Genomic DNA, 21762 nt, shown 5'->3' with positions numbered 1-21762 from the left:
ACAGTGGTCTTAGCAAAGCAGTGGGCTAAGGCGTGTCAAATAGCGATATGGATAAAGAAACCCAGCATTTTAAACTGTCAGAGCTGGGAGCAGGGCTAGCCTGAGAACAAATTAATCACATATTGTCAAGGCAAAGTTGCATCAAATTAACACATCGGATTCCAGCATATTAATGTTAGAATGCTTTCACCTGATTATTACTGCAAACCATTGCCACTCTTTGAATGCAAAGATATAATTAAATTGCTAAATAGAAAGTGCATATAATATCTCCACATGCATTTAGGATGCATGAGCTGAAAAGTGCACATCCTAGGAAGTGACAGATTCTATTTGTAGGGGGAAAACTTTACTTTTTTTCCCTTTTATTTACTTGGGAGTACTAGAGTATGAAATTAGAAAAGTTAGTTATGTTATTCATATCCTATATGAGTTAGATGAAATACAGATTTAATTTAACTGATTTGCTACACTGGCTATGAGTACATAATTACCTCTGTGTTTTTCTGGAAGAGAAATGGGAAAATGTTGCACAATGGTCCTTTGCAACAAAATTGCCCATTACACGTAATCCTAGTGGTGGATTTCTTCAGAAGGTGCTTTGGAGAAACTAGATTGGCCATTATGACAACCGTCTTTTACATGGGGTTGCTTTCTAGCTCTGCTTAATATAGTATGTGTGTCTGATGATACTCAAAATGAGAACTCTAGCAGAAGCTCAGTTGCAGTTGACCTTTGTGATCAAGGATGCAGCCCAGCAGGAAGAACTTGCTCTATCATAGTCCCTGCTTGTCCTGGGTTATACTTGGACCAGGCCTTCCGGTTTGCTATCTCTGCTACTCGCATTTAGCCTTGCTGTCTCTGTTACTCACAGGCTGACTACTCCCCCCTGCCCTCTACCAAGCTCTGTTGGTCCTCTGAATTAAAATCTTCCTTAGATTTAGAGCTCAGTTTCTTTCTTGAAGACTCCTTTAGCAACCCAGGTATCCACAGACTTCTCTCTTGAGCTTGACATAGAGCAATCTTAATTTACCGATCTCACTTAGTAGCAGTCAGGGGCTTGTAAACCTGGAAAAGGGAAGTAGTGATCATTAGGAGACAGCATGGGTTCACTTAGAACCAGGCAGGGTGAGATGACCTCATTTCTTTCTTGGGTAGGGTGATTGGCCAGATAGAGTACTGTGGTCATGGCAGTTGTGAATTTCACTAAAAAGCACCCTTGGCTGTCTCAGAGGTTACAAGAGTGTCGATGTCATTCCTTCCTGGGCATTTCTGCTTTGTAGGAGATCCGATCTAAGGCCTTAGTTCCCCCCGGGTCAGTGCCTCCTGCCTCTTAGCACTTTTCCATCTTGCTACCCCACAGAGTGAGTTTCTGAGCTCAGGCCTGCAAACTAATTTTGATATTTGTGTCACTAGAATATATTTGTGAATTGTGTTGCAAAAGCCATATTTATTGTACTCTAAATACTTCTAAAAATGACTTTTGTATTATCCGTGCCTCTGCTAGTTTAGATGTTTAGGAGTCAGCCATGCCTACGTGCTTAAGTGTACAGAACAGTAGTGTTAATTTTATACACCTTGTTATGCAACAGATCTCTACAACTTGTTCATCTTACAGAACTGAAGTGCACGATTTCTCCTTTCTTCTTCACTCTAGCCCCTGGCAACCCTCATTCTACTTTCCCTTTCTAAGAGTTTGATTGTTTTAGTTGCCTCACATAAGTGGAATCTTGCAGTATTTGTTTTTTTTGTGACTGGCTTATTTCACTTAGCATAAGGTACTCAAGATGGATTCAAGTTGTATCTGACAGGATTTCTTTCTTTTTTTGGACTCAGAATAGTATTCCATAGCATGTATGTATCACATTTTCTTTATCCATTCATCTGTAGGTGGACATTTAAGGTTGTTTCATCCTCTTGGCTATTGTGAATAATTGCAGTGAGCATGGGCATACAAATGTCTCTTCAAGATCCTGTTTTCAGTTCTTTTGGATATATACCCAGAGGTGGAATTGCTGGACCAGATGATAATTCCATTTTTAGTTTTTTGAGGAACCTCTGTACACTTTGCCATAGCAGCTGCATCATTTGACATTTCTACCAATAGTGCACAAGCGTTCCATTTTCTCCACATTTTCACCAACACTTGTTATTTTCTGTTTTGGGGCTTTTTTTGCTTGTGTGTGTGTGTGTGTGTGTGTGTGTGTGTGTGTGTGTGTGTGTGTGTGTTTTATGATGGCCATTCTGACAGGTGTGAGGTGATACTCATTTTGGTTTTTGTTTGCATTTCCCTAATGATTAGTGATGTTGAGCATCTTTTCAGGTGCTTATTGTCCATTTGTGTATCTTCTTTGGAAAAATGTCCTTTGCCCATTTTTTTAAATTAAAAACATTTTTTTTAATGTTTTTATTTTATTTTTGCGAGAGACAGAGTGTGAGGGGGGAGGGGCAGAGAGAGGGGGAGACAGAATCTGAAGCAGGCTCCAGGCTCTAAGCTGTCAGCACAGAGCCTGACGCAGGGCTCGAACTCACCAACAGTGAGATCATGACCTGAACCAAAGTCACACACTTAACCAACTGAGCCACCCAGGTGCCCCTCCTTTGCCAATTTTTTAATTGGACTTTTTTATTGTTGAGTTGTAAGAGTTTTTTTTAGATATTCTGGATGTTAACCCCTTATCAGATATATGGTTTGCAAGTACTTCCCCTCCCTATTCTGTAGGTTATCTTTTCAATCTCTTGATTGTGCACAAGTTTTTCGGTTTGATGTAGTTTCATTTTCTTTTGTTTCTTTTGTTGTCATATCCAAAAAATCGCTGCTGATAAATCCATTGTCCTCAAGATTTCTCCTATGTTTTCTTCTAGTGGTTTTATAGTTTCAGGTCTCACATTTAGGCCTTCAGTCCATTTTGAGTTAATTTTTGCAGTATGGTGTAACATAAGGGTACAACTTCATTGTTTTACATGTGGCCATCCAGTTTTCTCAACACCATTTGTTGAAGAGTCACATTCTTGTCTCAAATGACTTATAATGAGAGTACAGTTCATAAGTGGAGAGATAATGGTTAGAGCTTTTTCCTTCATATTTATGTGACTCTTCTTGATAATGTACATAGTGAACGATTTTATTTAAACTACTCTTTTTTTGGGGTGCCTGGGTGGCTCAGTTGGTTGAGCGTCCAGCTTCAGCTCAGGTCATGATCTTGCAGTTTGTGAGTTTGAGCCCTGCATCGGGCTCTGTGCTAAAAGCTCAGGAGCCTGGAGCCTTCTTGGGATTCTGTGTCTCCCTCTCTCTGCCCCTTCCCTGCTTGTGCTCTCTCTCTGTCTCTCAAAAAATGAATAAACGTTAAAAAAAATTTTATCATAAAAAAATAACCTTTTTCTTGTGGTAATCACTTTGCAGTAGATACATAAGTCATTATGTTGGACACCTTTAATACAGTGTTATTTGCCAATTATTTTTCAATAAAACTGGGGGAAAAATACCTTTTCCCTGCCTCATTACCTACATTCCATGTTCTGTGATTTCATGGTTCCTATTCTTTGCTTGTTATGTTCTCTCTGCTGGAATGCCTTCCCATGTCCGTGAATGTCTGTCTTCAGCCCGCATATGATCTCCTCTAACTTCCTCAAGTTCATTCCTGCAAGTAATACTTGGCACACTCCATTGTAATTATATTTATATAACATATAAATATATATAATATATTATACATAATATAATATATAATTACAGAGAACGTAAGCTCTGTTTGGACAGGGACAATGTCAGGTTCGTCTTTACAACCACAGTGACTAGCACAGATCCTGGCCTCCGGTGGTCACATAGCAAAACTCAGTGTATGAACAGTCCCCCTTTGCCATAGACTGTAAAACTGTGAGGGGTAGGATGCCTAAGTTTATATGTAACTAGCTGAGCTTCTGTCTCCTCGATTCTCAAATTAAGAGTTGGAGAGTTCTCTGAGGTCCCTTCCGTCTTCAACAGTCGATGAAAATTGCATAGGGAATTCTTGTCCAGGAGCTTCATTCCCACAAATCCCACAAGATATGCCATCAAATAGGACAGCTCTTAACTTCTTGGGTGGGTGGGTGGGTGGGGCCCTAAGGAATTTTGCCATTCAAGAGTCAGGTGAAATAAAGTATGTTGGCTAAGCCTTGCCATTGTGTTCTGGTTCCAGCAGTTCTGTCTTTCGTTGCAGGCAAGGCATCCCCATCCCCCCCTCTTTTTTGGCCTTACTGTTCTCATGTCTAAATTGAAAAGATGGATCAGTTTTTACAGTTCAGTGCATGTGTGATTGAGGGGGGGAAATGAATGTATTTGAAAGAGCATATTCGATATTTTAATGTTATGTAAGGAAAATAAAAAGTTTTTATACAGTACTTAGAAAAAAGTAAAGTTTGATGAAAAATTGACTATTGGAAATGTGAAGATAGAAGAAATTTTAATGACTATGGTGAGATACACCTCATCTTTACGGGATTGTGAGATTTTTATAGTCATCAGAAGGGGTCATGGGTTAAAGATGGTCATGAAACACTGCATTAGTTTCTGTTCCTATTCTGGTTTTCTGTGATTCTATAATGATGAAAATTTTACAGAAGGCTTCAGTGGGATGAGCCCTGCTTACTTCTTATGTATGACTTGCACCTACCATTTTTGTTTGCTTGTTTGCTTTCCTAAATTGAATCCTGACTCTACCATTTACTAGCCATACAACCACAGGCAAAACACTTAATTTCTCTCAGCTTTAATTTTTTTCATCTGTGAAAGGGATATGCACCTTCTTTATAAGATTGTAGTGAGAATTAAATTAGATACCCAAAGCTCTTAGCTTAGTGGCTGTACATCATAAATGTTCTGTTTATGTTATTACTGTTAAAGATTTTTTAAACATTAACCACTCACCTGTACCCAATCTGATTTTGGAACTTTAAGAGGTAGGAGTAGAAATTAGAAAACAATATTCGTTTTGTTATTGGCAAATCTGGTTAGGATCTTCAGCCTGATACGTTCATGTCTCTACTGAGTGTAGACCAGCACCATGCAGTAGAACTTCCTATGATGATGGAGATTTCTAGATCTGTGCTGTCCAGTTTGGTAGCCACTAGCCACATGTGAGTGGTTCTCTTGAGGGGCGCCTGGGTGGCTCCGTCGGTTAAGCGTCCGACTTCGGCTCAGGTCATGATCTCACAGTTCGTGGGTTCGAGCCCCGCGTCGGGCTCTGTGCTGACAGCTCAGAGCCTGGAGCCTGCTTTGCATTCTGTGTCTCCCTCTCTCTCTGCCCCTTCCCTGCTCATGCTCTGTCTCTCTCTGTCTCAGAAATAAATAAACATTAAAAAAAAATTTTTTTTTTTTAAATGTGGCTAGTATGACTATGGAACTGAATTTTAAAATTCATTTAAGTTAATTTAAATTTAGGGGCACCTGGATAGATCTGTCAGTTAAACGTCCAACTCTTGATTTTGGCTCAGGCCATGATCTCACGTTTTGTGGGATTGAGCCCCATGTCGGGCTCTGTGCTGACAGCACAGAGCCTGCTTGAGATTCTCTGTCTCCTCTCTCTGTCCCACCCCCATTCCATGTATGCACACACATGCACTCTCTCTCTCAAAAAAAAAAAAAAAAAAATTAATTTAAATTTAAATAGTCATATGTGGCTAGTGATTACTGTGTTGGGCAATGTGGGTCTAGACATTGGGATGAGATTGTTAACTGCAGAGGAGAGAGACTTAAAAGTATTGTCTCATCCCCTTTCTGTGCCATTAATGGGGTTAGAAAGAACTGGGCTCTCAGCCCTGATTCTAGAAGGCTGGCCAGGGTCCTAACCCTGAAGTTTGAGCATAGAAACAACTGTTGAGCAGGCACCTCCGAGAGAGCCTGGAACAGTTGAGGCCATAGCAGGTAATTCAATCTTCCTGAGAGAAAGAGAAGGTACTACTCTTCTCTATATTTCTAAAAGGGCAGAAAGACCTATTTTGTGGCTAATGCTAGGAAGCCTGGAAATAGAGTACTTCCTTCAATGGGTCCTACACTTATAGTGACTAAATGGTGTGCAGGGCATTTTCTCAACAATAAATTTTAAACTTTAATGCCTTAATGATAAGGACTTTATATTTTGCTTCGTTTTACACTTTAAATATGACCGTGTATTTTTTTCTCATGTGCCTGTGTGTATTTTTACCACGTAATTGGATGATCCAAGTGTAGCTTATCTTTTAGACAGAACAAAGACAGATACATAAAACTACAATTAAAATAAAATGTCTTATAAGCTTCTGCCCTGAATTCAATCTTATCTCATTTATACTGAATATGGTTTCTGGTAAGCTTATGAAAAAAAGTCAGCTGCTTCGTTGGAGTTTTTTTTTCTTTTTATTCTTTTAATCGGGGTTAAATATAAAAGGGCATTCTAGATGGAATAGCTTGCTTCTAGAAAGGGAAAAGCTGATGTTTCCTTTGAAATTTTCCCCAAAGAGCATCTTGCTTATAGACTAGCAGCATGTGCAGTGAGTGTGTAGTGTCATGGTGTGGGACATCCTGTTGTCCATGAGTAACCAAGTGAATTTGAAATGACATCGTTTGGAACCAGATCTTACGTTTGAGAATCTGTCTTGAAGTCACCATCGTATGTATAGCTCCCCCTCCCCTTATTAAAATAATGGTTACACTTCTAAGCTCTTCGTTGATATCTTTTCTGATTAAGTATATTCACACTATTAAATAGTAGCCTCAAAGAAGCATGTGTAATTATGGGATATGAGCAGTTATTTCAATGACTGTGTAATTTATATAGTGAGGATATAGCATATCTAAAGCAGCTTCCAATTAATTAGAAAAGGCTGTTTAACCTACATGTATAAAAATTTCAATTAAAACACCTTTGCCAAACTTCTCGTCTGATTTTATTGTTTTTTATATGGCTCAGTTGAAATATCTCTGAAAATAGTTAGTGCTTTGGAATGGCAAATCATTGATTAAGCATTTACTGTGCGTCAAGTGTTGTGCTATTTTATATATATTATCTCATTTAATTCTCTCAACCACCTGTGAGATAGGTGACATCGCTGGTTTACAGATTTGAAACTTCTCTGAACCTCAGTCTTCTCTTCTTTGTACCGGGTTTAATATTACCTACTTCCGTGTGTTATGAGGATTAATTGAAATTAATACATGCCCACCTCAAAAGTAAGTACTCAGTAAATGGTAGTTGCTATTGTTATTCTTGTCTTACTATTTTTTATTTCATGTTTTAAAGGGGCAGTGCTTTTCATGATCCAAAAACATGAAAAGGTACCATACAGTGAAAAGTCTCTTTCCGTCCTGTCCCTACTCACCTAGTACCTACCCATACCCATTTTACTAGTCTGTTGTACATCTTCCAGAATGTTGATATGCAAATATGAATATATATTCTTATTTCTCTCCCCTTTTACACAAAATGTAATGTACTATTAATACTGTTCCAGAGGTTGCTTTTTTTGCTTACATAAATATACGATATAACTTATATAAGTTATGATACAACTTGGAAATCACTCTGTATTACTGCCCAAAGAATTTCTCATTCCTTCATACAGCTGTGTCGTATTCCATTGTTTGGAAATATAATTTATTCAGCCAGTTCCCTGTAGAGGGAGTCTTGAGTTATCTCTAATCTTCTGCTGTTACAAACAATGCAGCAGTGAATTATCCTGTACAATTGCCAGGTCAACAGGAATATGCATTTGTAATTTTTGTAAGTATTGCCAGATTGCCCTCCCTAGGGTTTGTGCCAATTAGTTCTAACCAGCAGTGTAAGAGAGTGCCTGTTTCCTCATATCGTCACCAAAGAATTTAAAAAATGTTTGGATTTTTGCCGGTCTTAATATGTGAAAAGCGAATCTGTGTAATTTTAATTTGTATTTCTCTTAGGAGTGAGGTTGGGCCTTTCATTTGTTTAAGAACTTTGGCAGTTTTGTAAACTTCCCAGACATATTGGATTTTTTTATCTTTTTCTTGTTTTCTAGGAATTCTTTATGTATTAGGGAGATTAGTCCAGTTTATTATTTGTCTTGTTTATCTTTTGACTTTGTTTAGAGATTTTTTTTGGACTATACACAATTTTTTTTTAAAGAGTGAAATTTGGGGCGCCTGGGTGGCGCAGTCGGTTAAGCGTCCGACTTCAGCCAGGTCACGATCTCGCGGTCTGTGAGTTCGAGCCCCGCATCAGGCTCTGGGCTGATGGCTCAGAGCCTGGAGCCTGTTTCCGATTCTGTGTCTCCCTCTCTCTCTGCCCCTCCCCCATTCATGCTCTGTCTCTCTCTGTCCCAAAAATAAATAAACATTGAAAAAAAAAATTAAAAAAAAAAAAAAAGAGTGAAATTTAACACTTTTCCTTTGTAAAAGGGTTTTTTCCTTTGTAGCTTCTGGATTTTGAATGTATTTGTTTGGGGAAAATTTTTTATATGCCTTGCATGTTTCTTAAGTTTATTCCTAGATGTTTGCAATTGTTGCTATTATAAATGGAGTCTTATGTTCTGATTCTGTTTGTGTACGTGAAAGCTGCTGATTTCTGTGTTTATTTTGTATTCCTTTACATTACCAAATTCTCTGTTTATAGTAGTTTTTAACTAGTTTTTACAGGATTTCTATATATATAAGAATATTATTATATATAATAATACATAGAATAATATAGTGATTTCATCTTACCTCTTTCATTTCTACTTTTATACCTCTAACTGCTTCCTCTAGTGTTGTTATTATCATTGTCATTGCTGCCACCTCCAAGTACTTGACATTAAGCTAAAAGTTGGCATTAAGTAAATGATCATTCTCTCTTTAAAGTGCAAGATGTAAACATCACTAAAATGTAGCTAGCCAGTGTTAATGCCAAGCAGGAAATATTAAGATGAATTTTAATGAGTGATAAAGGGAGAGGGGAGTTGAAAAATGTCTTTGTATTCTAGTGACCCTTTCCTGCAGTGCTTATAAGATCCTGTATTAAATAGGGTAGGTATTTTGATTTTGTTTTGTTTTGTTTTTTGCCATTGTTGAAAAATATCATTTGAGGCGTGTATTTTTCTTCCTTAGAAATCACTTAGTATTCTTTTTCTTTCTTTCTTTTTTTTTTTTTGTTTCTCCTACTCTGGAAAAAAATCAGTACTTGACAATATACCATAAGATTATGTCTTTGTGTTCTAGTAATAATCTTGCATCTTACCAAATATAGACCAACATTTGAGTTAGCAACTGAAATCCTTTTGAAGTTTTCCAGAGCTTCAATTAAACTTAGTAGGAATTTTAGATATTTTTTCCTGTGAACATTTCTGTCCTTGATTCATAGAAGTCCTATAATGAATTGTCTCTAGCATTCAGCATTCAGCATTCTGCTTTGAGAGGGTTTTTTGATTTGTAAACTGTAGGGGACCAGAGAATTTGCAGGAGGAAAGAATATGAAGAGAAGTTGTTAAAAATGCTTTTAGCATGTAATACATATTTCTCTTTCCCTTCGTCTTTCTATAAGTCCTTAAAGAAAATTGTTGGTTACTTGGGCATAATTGGGTACTTTTCTTCTCCACATAAGCTGGAAAGTTTGTGAGGCTCCTTATCCATCTTTGAAATATAGATATGGGCTTACTTGTAAATATGTTTTAAAGTTTTGAAAATTAAATCTTGAGTAAATATGGAAAAACAGTGTAAAAGTATATATAAGATAGAAATAAGTGTGCAATAATCACTCATGTCCCCGTCACCCAGTGTGGGAGGAAGAATATCACTTTTACTTTTGAAGTCCCTTCTGTATCCTCGCTCTCCTCCCCTTCACAGAAGTGCCTTTCATTCCCTTGCTTCTCCTTATAGCTTTAGCTCTTATGTTTGTGTTTCTAAACAATACATTTTTGAACTTTATGTAAATGGAATTGTGCTTCAGGCATTCTGTGATATTTTTCTCTCAGCATTATGTTCCTGAGATTCACCTGTGTTGATGCCTGTAGCTGTAATTAAGTCATTTTTCTTAATGGAGAAATTCCATTGTGTGAGTATACTACAGTTTATTTAGCAATTCTATTGTCGATGGACCTTTGGGTTGTTTTTGCTACTGCAAACAATTTACATGTGCAAGAATTAACCCAAGGCAGAGGCTTACACGCATTTTTGACCATGAATCACATCTATAATAAGAGATAACATTTTATATCCAGACCCAGTACACGTACCTGTATGTGTACATATGAATATACAACATATGGAAGCAAAATTTTCACGTAAGAATACTTAACCTTTACTAAGTGCAAATGCACTCTGATACTTTTTTTTTTCCTCTAGTCTATTGTAGTTTATTAAAGAAATATTGATCATTGGCTAAATTGATTCCCCAACCCTCAGGACCATGGCTTGAAAAATCTTTTTCCCAGAATACATTTAGATTTGAAATTACAGAGTCACAGGACATGTATGCAGCTTCAGCCTTAATAGATGATACCGGATTGATTTTCCAAAGTGGTTATTCCCATTTACACTCCCTCCAGCAGTGTGTTCAGTGTCCCAGTTATCCCGTCAGACTTAATCTTGTCCAGTCTTACAGGTATGAAATTGCATCTCTCTGTGATTTTAATTTGTGTTTCTCAGATTATAACTGGAATCAAACATCTTTTGTATGTGCCTTGGTTATTCATGTTTCCTGTTCTATGAAATACTGTTCACATCTTTTGCCCATTTTTGTTTATAATTTCTTACTGATTTGAAGGAATTTTTAAAAATGTATTTTGGGTAGTAACCATTTTTATAGATGTGGATACCAGCCATTCTGTTGCAGATATGTTGTTCTGTTTTGTGGCTTGTCTTCATTATCTTTGTGGTGTTTTTTTGATAAATAAATTCTTATTTTTAATGTATTATATTTATGAACTTTTTACTTCATTACTTAGACTTTTTTTTGTCTTGTTTAAGAAATCATTCCCTACTCCAAGATCAGAAGGATATTTTCCTATGTTGTATTTAAGTTTTTGTATTTAAATAAGCTATCTAGAATTCTTTTTTTTTTTTTTTTTTTTTTTTTTTTTTTAGTTGCATAGTGTGAGGTAAGGGTACGATTTCACCTCTTTTTCTGGATGGTGGATCAGTTGTCTGGGCATTAGTTATGTAAGTCTCATTTCCTCCTGATCTGTGGTGATAACTGAGTCACATATTTATCACACTTTGTGTGCTATTTCTGGGCTCCCTTTTTTTCCAGTGGTTTGTTTTTCCACACGTTAATACCACACCATCTTAATTATCTCAGACTTAAAACAATTTCTTTTTTTTTTTTTTTAATGTTTGTTTATTTTTGAGAGAGACAGAGAGAGAGAGAGAGCACAAACTGGGGAGGGACAGAGAGAAAAGGAGATACAGAATCCAAGACAGGCTCCAGGCTCTAGGCTCTAGGCTCTGAGCTGTCAGCACAGAGCCTGACGTGGGGCTCAAACTCATGGACCGCGAGATCATGACCTGAGCCGAAGTCAGATGCTCAACCATCTGAGCCACCCAGGCACCGCAAAACAATTTCTGATATATGATCATGCCCCTTAAACTCTTCCTTCTTATTTATGAGTGTCCTGTGTATTCTTGACCTGTTTCCTTATGATCCATATAAACTATGAATCTACTTGTCAGGTTTTTAAAAAATTCCTGTTGAGATTTTGATTGGACTGAATTTGTAGATTAGTAGGGGAATTAACATCTTTACCATTTTGAACATGTATATCTCTTCATTTACTTAAATGATCTAAAATGTCTTTCATAAAATTTTATAATTTTCTCCATAGAAGTCTTTATCTGCTTTTGAATGTTTGCTGGGACTTGCTAATAAAACTCTTTTTGCAGATTAGGATCCCATGGGAAGCCGACTCTGAAATGGATAGAGATAAACATGCAGGAAATTTATGAGAGAGTGCTTTCTGGATCAACAGCTGTGAGGAGAAGTGAAAAAAACAGGATTGGGTGGAAGCAGGAGGTGGGCAGCAGTGCTAATAACATCATGGGGCACTCTGAAACTAAGATGACACTTCAGGGTTGCCACAAGTTGGGATAAGGCAGTCAGGCCTTTATATCCCTTGCATCTGACTTCTCATTGGGCTCTAGCCGCTCTGAGAAGGGAGTGTGATCTTGGATTAGGTGGCTCTATCAGCCTGTTTAATTCCAGGGAAGGACTAGCAGCTGATAGCCAGCAGCCATCCCAGCAGTTGAGGAATATGCCCTTCATTCCTGAAGATGACATCTGGATGGTATAGCCAGTGACCATGTCAGTCTGCCCTTCATACCATTTGTGTTTATTTGCTTCATGAATGTTCTGGGACCATTGCTTCACATCTGTGGTGGGTGTCTTTTCTTTGGGGAAACTTATACAAGGAAGGTTAGTGGAATAAACTACAGTCCCCATTTCTGCAACTGATCTTGAGGCCACAACTGAACTCACCCCACTCTTCGAGAATCCATTTTAGTCCCTTCAATTTCAACTACCATTTCTGCTAGTCTGGGTGGCTCTTATGGTAGGATGACTCAGACCCTTATCCCTGAGGGTCCAAGTCCCTGGTCAAAGGCTGTGGCTGCTTCACTTGTCCTTTTATTATCAAAATTGGGCAGAAGAGTAACAAAATATGCCCAAGTAGATTTACTAGGCAGACATGTTCCGTCCTGCTTCTGTTGTCTAACAGTGGCCCTGCCTTCTGATGAGAATTAATTACCCCTGTCAGGATAGTGCTTTTTCTTCTTGCCTCATATCCCTTGACATGAGGAGCCTGGGTGGCAACCATAGTTTAATATTTGTCTCCTTGTGGAAGTGTTCTCCCTCTGGGAACCAGGTTCTCTAAATCCACAGAGCCCCAGTTTCTAGAGATTCCCCAGGTGGGTCACTGGGAATAACAGCTGATGGGGCCACTCTTGCTTCTTCTCCTTGCTTCCTAGAACCATGTATTTTGCCTGCTGGGGACATACTATCATATAATGGCTGTTGACTTTTAGTACATATGTTACATCCTAGAGATGGCATCCCAGCCTTACAGGGTGTCATCTCTGAGCCGGTGCCTTATCTGTACCTTCAACATGTTGTTCATTGTTTTAGACCAACAGCTTTTGGATAGTATGGTGTATAGTATGACCAGAGGATCCCATGGTTATGTGCTACCATCTCCTTTGCTATAAAATGGGTTCCTTGGTCTGATGCAATATTATGTGGGCTGCCGCTTTGTTGGATCAAACACTCTGCAATAACGGTGGTAGCTAAGGCATTACTGGCAGGAAGGGCAATCCCATGCTTGAATATTTGTTGGTCTCTTCCAAAACCACTTTTAGAGTAGAAGGGGTCCAGTGCGTTCAACTTCACACCAATGGCTGGTTGGTCATCTTAGGGATGATGCTGTATTGGGGACTCAGCATTCTTCTCTGTTGCTGTCAGGTTGGATATTTGACAGTAGACAGTAGGCAGTATCAGCCTTGGTGAGCGGGAAATAATGGCGTTGGGCCTATATATAGCCTCAATCTCTGCCACCGTGGCTACTCTATTCATGTGTCCTCTGTGCCAGCGCTGGGGAGACCAATCACAAAGAGACTGGCTGAAGTTAAAGCAAGTCTGTGTTGGGAATCCTACTAGGAGGACTTACAGGACTCAGCCTATAGTTGCATTCATGTCTATGATTTATTACCACAAAAAGATACAAAGTACAATCAACAAAGGGGAAAGGCATATGGAATGAGGTCCAGGTATACATTTCTAAGAGGCCCCTCTCCAGCATCACACAGGACATGCTTAAGTCCCCCAGCAGTGAGTTTTGTCAACATGGGTGAAATATTCTCTACTAGAGAAGCTTATTAGCGACTCAGTGCCCACGGTTTCTATTGGAAGCAGTCACATGGGCACCCTCTGCCTAGCATGTACCAGAATTCCAGAGTCCTAGAAGGAAGGCAGGTGTTCAGCATAAACCATTGTTGTTTGCATGGTTCAGGCACAGTGAGCCACTTTTGCTGGTTAGGGCAGTGGGAACTCTACTGAGATCCATGTTCCCAAGAGTCTACATATTTTGACCTCCTGACATTTTGCCTTCACTTTGACATAAAGATGATGAACAAACGCATTGTCCCAAACTCTGACTATTGGGAACATTCCCCATCACTTTTGTCTTTTAAGGCCACTCCTGAGTGGGGCTGCAGTGTAGCCATGGTCCATTTTCAGCTTCAGCAGTGTCCAACAGTTCTTGAAGTGTTGATACTCCTCTTTGTCAGTTTATGATTGCAAAATGGCCATAGATACTTTAGGGAATCACTGCAATGCTTGCTTGCTGTGGACGTGCAGGCCCTTCTTCCTTTAGCTTTAGCTCATAATCTCACATTTTTGGGATATGTCTATCCCTAGCTATTTTTAATTCCTGTTGCTTCCTATTTGATACATGAATTATTTATGTGTTTCTAAATTTCCAAACCTATTAGGTTTTTATAATTTTGCTTTTTAGTTATTGATTCTAACTTTATTGTTTTGTGGTTAGAGAATCTGGCCTAATGATACCAATTATTTGAAAATTGTTGAGCATGGTTTTATGTTCACCATTGTGGGTCACTTTTCATAAATATTACCTGTGCACCTGGAAAGAATGCTGGAGCAATGCTGCTGTTGGTTGCAGGATTCTAAATTTGTCCATTAGGTCAAGCCTGTTGTGTTAAAATCTGTATCTTTATTGATATTTTTTGTCTGTTTGCACTATCAATTAGACAAAGATACATTCGAATCTTCCACTGTGTTGATAGATTGCCTTTTTTCTCCTAAAGTTCTGACAGATTTTTCTTTTCCATATTAGGAGGTTATGTTTTTAGGTTCACACAAGTTCAGAATTGTTTCTTCCTGGTAAATTGAACTGTTTGTCATTTGTGACTCTATCTTTAGAGTCACCCCTACTCCCCTTATGTAACTATATCTGCTCCATTTTGGTTAGACTGGTATATGGACGCTTACATGTTTAGTTACAAATTTTTCTTGTTTTTCTTCTTTGGGTTTCACTGGGTTTTTTGAGTCTGTGCAGTGGTTTCTTTCATCAGCTCTGGAAATTCTCTGCCATTCTCTTTTCAGGTTTCACCTCTGCGCCTTTATTCATCACTCTCTTCTTCTTAAATTCTAGTTAAACTTGTTAGAATATGTTCCTCAGTCTTCCATATCTCTTAACCTGCTTTTCATACTTTCTCTGTCTCTCTTTGGGTTACATTCTAGGGAATTTCTTCAGTTCTATTTTCCAATTCACATATTTTCTTTTTAGCTATGGAATTCATACATTGCACTTATAATTTTAGTCAATGGATTTTTCTTTTTTATTTTTTTTTTAAGTTTATTTATTTATTTATTTATTTCGGGAGAGAAAGAGTGAGCACGTGTACATGTGACCAGGGGAGGGACGGAGAAGGGGGAGAGTGAGAGAGAATATCCCAAACAGGCTCTGCATTATCATCGGGAGCCCAATGCCAGCCTCGATCTCACAAACTGTGAGATCATGACCTGAGCCAAAATCAGGTGTTGGGCACTTAACCCACTGAGCCACCCAGGTAGGTGCCCCTGGATTTTTCATTTCTAGAAGTTCCATTTTGATATTCTAAAAATCTGCTTGGTAATTTTTAAAACGTTTTGTTAAGAAACATTTAATAATTTTCTCAGTAATAGTTCAGCGAACACCCTTATACCTACCACCTGCATTCAGTAGATGTTAACATTTTTCCATATTTGCTTTATTTATCTTTTATTTAGCCATTTCAGAATTGCCATTCACTCCTAAATACTTCAGCTTGTATCTCCTAAGGATACTGACATTGTCTTACTCAACCATAATATCAGATCACAACCTGGGTAAGATTTTACAGTCTCTTGCTCTTACCTATATTTTTAATACTTTACATTTTTTTCTTTAAACATTTATTTTCTGTTTTATTTCTGATCATTCTGTTAACTTCAGTCTTTGTGGGTCTTTTAAATGATACTTTCTGTGTTTTATGATTTGAGGCTGGAACAACTTATGTTTTGCAACTTTTTCTTTTGGAATTTTTGAGTCATACAGGTTCCTCCTGCAAGGCTTTGTTTGCTTTTGTCTGGTAGCTGGGGCCACTACCAGCCCAGGATGACTTTTTTTTTTTAAGATTTTATTTTTTTAAGTCATCGCTACACCCAACATGGGACTCAAACTCACAACCCTGAAATCAAGACTTGTATGCTCTACCAACTGAGTCAGCCAGGCACCCCCCGCCCCCCCAACTCCCCAGGATGACTTTAAATTCTTGGTTTGACTCTTTCTGGTCCACCTGTCAGGTAATGTGAATTTGGCATGAAAATCTTATGTGAAGGTTGTGGTTATAAAGTCTCAGGAGAAAAAAATTTATTTTGGACATCAAGTTTTCCTTGTCAGGTGAGGGGACCTTAATTCTAACTTACTCTCACATCTGGGTTTTTGGAGTTCCAGCTTTATTATAGATTGTGGATGGGGTGTCTTGTGTGTCCATCTGACGAAGAAAGCAGACACTTAATGTCACTTTGGCAAATACCATCAATATTGGCAAAAAATGTGTTCTGTTTTCTTCCCACGTTGCCCATGTCACTTAATTTTGGGGCCTTTGTGAATTCCTTGAATACTTGCTAGCCTATTGAATTAAGTAAAATTAATGTTTTTATATTTCATCAAAAAAATTTTTTAATGCTTATTTATTTTTATTTTTGAGAGAGAGAGAGAGAGACAGACAGATGGATGCGAGCAGGGGAGGGGCAGAGAGAGGGAGACACAGAATCCAAAGCAGGCTCCAGGCTCTGAGCTGTCAGCCCAGAGCCTGACATGGGACTTGAACCCATGAACCATGAGATCATGACATGAGCCAAAGTCGAACACTGACCAACTGAGCTACCCAGGTGCTCCTCAAAATCTTTAGATGTTTTCTGTTAGACTGTTGGTCAGGGAACATATTTTGCCATGTGGCTGAAACAGAAGTTCTTCTGTAAAACAGAACATATTTTTTTAATGTGTTGTATTAAATGCTATGGTAAGAATATTATAGAAGGAAGAGCAAGATATAAAGAGACAATTTATGCATAAATATATCATCATTCTTGACTTCATGAAAATGTTGATTCAAAAGGCTTTTCCTCACAAAAAAAAAGCTTTAAAAATATATTGGTTTTAAAGAGAATTAAAATAGTTAAAATTGTGGTCTTTTGAATCCTGTCAGACCTGGGTTTCCATCTGAGTTCTCTCTCTAGCTGTGTGACTTTTGATGATTCCTTTAACTTCTTAGCATTTTTTAATCTGTATCATGGAGTGAGGGCAGTTTTGCAGATCAAAAGAGGTAATATATGTAAAGGGCTCAACCTGGCACCTGACACATAGAGTAAATGTTAGCTGGTTTTAATTTTAGCCATTCTCTTTCCAGAAGTGCTCAAGGTGTTAATATAGAGTGTTAAATGTGAAATATCTCACATTATACATGTAATAGTGTAAAACTGAATATGGGTATGTGGGAGATACAACCATAAAGGGAAAAGCAAGAAAGGCTCCACAGTATCAGAAAATGAAGGGGAGGGATGCCTGGGTGGCTCAGTCAGTCAGGCGTCTGACTCTTAGTTTCAGCTCAGGTCATGATCTCATGGTTCATGGGACCAGGCCCCATGCTGGTCTCTGTGCTGACAGCATGGAGCCTGCTTAAGATTCTGTCTCTTCCCCTCTCTCTCTCTCTCTGCCCCTCCCCCCCAATAAATTAAAAAACTTAAAAAAAAAAAAAAAAGAAGAAGAAGAAGATGAGGAAAGCAGTATGAAGTTTGGCAGGTGACCAAAGCTAAGAAGGCCCTCTGGCTCCCCTCAGCTTTCTAAAGACTTGGATGTAGTAAGTATATTCTCCACTTTAGCTTTTTCTTTTGTGTTCCTTTTTGTTAGTTCAGGAGCATATATATCCCTACCCCTTTGGGTCAAAGGGAATTCTGACTTCCTGTGGCCCAGGGGAACTGCCTAACACATTTTAGGATAAGGAAGCTTATGCCCTTATATAGGGACCTCAAGGATAGTTAGGCATTTTCATTCTCACCTGTTCAACAGGGAACCGTTTGGCATCCCTAGAATTCTGGACGTGCCTTAATAGAAAAGAGACATAGTTGCATTCTTCTGAATAGAAAAATTTACAATAAACAGGAATACAGAAATATACCATGCAGCATCAGCATATATCAGATAATATGAAGCATTTAGACTTTTTTCCTCTTCCCCCTGGTAGGGCCTCAGTGTAATTCTTATATAACTTTTCATTAGGCTCCAATGTAGAGTGTCAGAAATAACAGGAAATTGTGTAGCCCACTCCCATCTAACCTTTTGCTCATATTTTTGCATGCCGAAAGACAAGAAAAGTGTGTCTTATTCATTGTCTTTATATATTTCTCTTGGTACTACTGTTGTCGCTTTAGTTTTTTAGTAAAGGAAATTGGCTTATTTGAAATGTTTGTCTTAATCCTCTATGGAAATATCAGTTTACGGGAAGGTTAAGGCAGCTCATTTGGGCCCCTCTCAGAGTCTCTGCTGCAATTGTCGGAAAGGAAACCCCAGGGAAACCCCCGAGCACAGGCTTCACAAGAGCAGTGGCTGCGCAGAAGACAACACTCTAGATGCTTTATCAGGTGCTGTCTGGAGAGCAGAAATAATGGTCTGAAGGTAAAAATGCTGATGTCTCCACTTTCCCAACTTAGCACAAACATCTTCTTTATCTTTGGTGGATTTTGGTGCCACAGAGGCGGCTCCAAGAAGCCTTAAATGCAAGTGTGATTGCTTTTACATCCTGGCTTTGAAAGCATGATGTTTGGGGATTTCCTTGACTTGAATTCTTTCTTTCTTTCTTTCTTTCTTTCTTTCTTTCTTTCTTTCTTTCTTTCTTTCTTTCTTTATTTATTAATTAAAGGGAGTAGATTCATAGCATCCACTGTCAGTGCCATTTCCCTTTCTGTGATGACTTGTTCACTGTTTACATGAAAGGTTTCAGGAAGTAAGAAATGTAAACATAAATAGATATATGAACAAATAAATGAAAAGCTATGCTGCCTTTGTCACATAGCGAAAAGGTGTGACTATAATGGGAACACAGTAGCTGTCTGATTAAAACTTTAGGATTTTTCCTGGAAACTTTGAAACATGTCTGATTTTTTCTTTTCCTTTTTATTTATTTATTTATTTTTTTTAACGTTTATTTATTTTTGAGACAGAGAGAGACAGAGCATGAACAGGGGAGGGTCAGAGAGAGGGAGACACAGAATCTGAAACAGGCTCCAGGCTCTGAGCTGTCAGCACAGAGCCTGACGTGGGGCTCGAACTCACGGACCGCGAAATCATGACCTGAGCCAAAGTCGGCCGCTTAACCGACTAAGCCACCCAGGCGCCCCTCTTTTCCTTTTTAAATAACGCTGTGAAAAGGGAGAAGTGGTACGCTAGAATGCCATGCTTACACTGGAACTTTGAATGTATCATCATCCTACTCACTGCAGGTGCTGGTATGAAATACTATCATTGCTGAGGCTTGCTTGCCTACTGACATGTCTGTCCTTTGGAAGCCCCAGAAAGTGATTTGTAAATTATTTGCTTCTTGTCACCATACAGTTGTTTTTTTTTTTTTAAGTTGGTGTTTTTGTTTTTTGTTTTTTTTGCCGTCTTAACCATTTTGAAGTATATAGTCCAGTGGTGTTAAATGCATTCATAATGTCATAGAGTAGTCCACCCTTATCCACAGGACATATGTTCTAAGACGCCCAGTGGATACCTAAAGCTGTGGATACACCTTATGTGTACAGTTCTTTTCCTATACATACATACCTATGATAAAGTTTAATTTACAAATTAGACACAGTAAGAGATTAACAATAGTAAAATAGAACAACTGTAACTATAATGTAATAAAGTTTGCAAATATTCGTGCTGTTCTGATTTTGTAATAATCAGGGCAGGCTAAACATTCACTATATTAAGACCATGCATGTCCCCAGACCTAGTTCTTTGCCTAGGTCTGGTTTTCTCAGTTGTGGTGATAAACCAAGTATTACTGATATTATCCATCTTATGTGGGAAATGTCTGTGACTCTAGGTATCTGATCATCCTTGAGAAATGACAGCACAGTTAGCGTAGTAACTTTTGAAAATAACCATTGCTAACTTGATGATTACCACTTGCTTAAAATGAATTGTAAAACTAAAAAAAAAACAAGACTATGTGAATGTAGTCTCTCTTTTTCAAAGTACCTTATTGTACTGTACTCACCCTTCTTGTGTTGTGAAGTGATAAATACCTACATGATGAGATGAAGTGAGGTATGTGATGTAGGAATTATCATGTAGCCTGAAGCTACTATTGACCTGACAATATGTCCGAAGGAGGATTCATCTGCTTTTGGACCATGGTTGACCACAGGTAACTGCAACTGTAGAAAGCGGAAACTGCAGATAAGAGAGGGACTACTGTATAATCATCACCTCCATCCATCTCCATAACTCTTTTCATCTTGTAAGACCGAAACTCTACATCCATTCAACAATAACTCCCCTTTCTTTCCCCCTTTACTCCAGCCCCTGGTGGGCACAATTCTACTTTCTGTCTCTGTGAGTTTGACTACTCTAAGTTTCTTGTATAAATGCAATCATACAGTACTTGTCCTTTTGTGACTGGTTTATTTCATTTAGCATAATCCTCAGGGTTCATCCATGTTGTAGCAGATATCAGAATTTCCTTCCTTTTCAAGGCTGAAAAATGTTCCGTTGTATATATACACCACATTTTGCTTCTCCATTCATCTGTCCATGGACACTTAGGTTGTTTCCATGTTTTACCTATTGTGAATAATGCTGCAGTGAATATGAATGTACACATATCTCTTCCAAGACCCTGCTTTCAGCTCTTGTGGGTATATACCCAGAAGAGGAATTTCTGGGTCATTTGGTAATTCTATTTTTAATTTTTTGAGAAACCTGCAAACTGTTTTGCACAGAGGCTGTACCATTTTACTTTTCTACCAATAGTGCACAAGATTTCCAGTTTCTCCACATCCTCATCAACTTGCAGTTTTCTGTTTTATTTTTTTTAAGTTTATTTATTTATTTTGAGAGAGAGCAAGCAAGCACGTGTGCACATGAGCTGGGTAGGAGCAGAGAGAGAGGGAGAGAGAATCCCAAGCAGGCTGTAGCATGGAGCTGTCAGCACAGAGCCCGATGTGGGGCTCAATCTCACAAACCAAAATCATGACCTGAGCCGAAACCAAGAGTCAGAGGTGTAACTGCCCGAACCACCCAGCTGTGCCTGGGTTTTTTTTGATAGTAGCCATCCTCATGGGTGTGAGTTGGTATCTCATTATAGTTTTTATTTGCATTTCCCTTCTAATTAGTGATGTTGAGCATCTTTTCATGTGTTTATTGGCCATTTGTATATCTTCTTTTGAGAAATGCCTATTCTAGTCCCTAAAACACCCATAATTTTATTAAAAGTAAAACAAGCAGTTTTTTCAGTGTTTGGAGGCAGTTTTAAATGACAGGTAAGAACTCAGGCTCAGGAGTTGGACAGCTCCAGGTTGGCATCATGGTTTTACCAGCTGTGTGACCTTGATTCAAGTTACTTCATTTCTCCAGGCTTCCGTTTCTTCTGCAAAATGGAGAGAATGGTTGAATCTGTCTCACTGAGGTTTTTTGGGATCACCTAAGCTAATATTATAGATGTCAAATATATGGGATAGTATTTGCCCTATAGTAAGTATTTAATAAATATTAGCTGCT

The 21762-nt window shown here is 38.4% G+C and overlaps 1 protein-coding gene and 1 non-coding gene across 10 annotated transcripts in view; both read left to right on the top strand.

Moving 5' to 3' along the window:
- The window catches only part of MAPKAP1 (MAPK associated protein 1), a 245531-nt gene that overhangs the window by 65304 nt on the left and 158465 nt on the right, over positions 1–21762 (top strand). The gene's annotated exons all lie outside the window — the stretch shown is intronic.
- On the top strand, positions 19906–20035 carry LOC123593905. Its single transcript, XR_006710590.1, has one exon. It is a non-coding gene; the product is annotated as a small nucleolar RNA SNORA72 (small nucleolar RNA).

The sequence above is a fragment of the Leopardus geoffroyi genome, chromosome D4 (assembly GCF_018350155.1).
Source record: "Leopardus geoffroyi isolate Oge1 chromosome D4, O.geoffroyi_Oge1_pat1.0, whole genome shotgun sequence".
Taxonomy (NCBI): Eukaryota; Metazoa; Chordata; class Mammalia; order Carnivora; family Felidae; genus Leopardus; species Leopardus geoffroyi.
The sequence above is the reverse complement of the archived record's forward strand: the minus strand, read 5'-3'. Positions and strand labels throughout refer to the sequence as shown.